The following is a 306-nucleotide window of genomic DNA, read 5'->3' as shown; positions in this document are numbered from 1 at the left end:
GAGAGAACTGCGAACCACTGTGTGCGTGTGTGCGTGTGTGCGTTGCACGCATGCAAGCACTTGTGTGCCTGTAGGCCTGTATTGGCACTGTTCCATGAGATGATCTGTATATTTCCTTCGCTTGCTTGCTTTCTTGCTTTCTTTCTTGCCCCCCCCCCTTGTCTCTGTTGTAACGTTACGTTAGAAGCCTCTTGCTGTATCGTTAACGAGACATTTCAAGTTGTTCCTTTCTTTCGTTCTTGTGTGTGTGTGTGTGTGTGTGTGTGTGTGTGTGTGTGTGTGTGTGTGTGTGTGTTGTTGTCGTTG

Source organism: Salpingoeca rosetta (genome assembly GCF_000188695.1).
Source record: "Salpingoeca rosetta unplaced genomic scaffold supercont1.2, whole genome shotgun sequence".
NCBI classification, from domain to species: Eukaryota; class Choanoflagellata; order Craspedida; family Salpingoecidae; genus Salpingoeca; species Salpingoeca rosetta.
Note: the sequence above shows the minus strand (reverse complement) of the source record.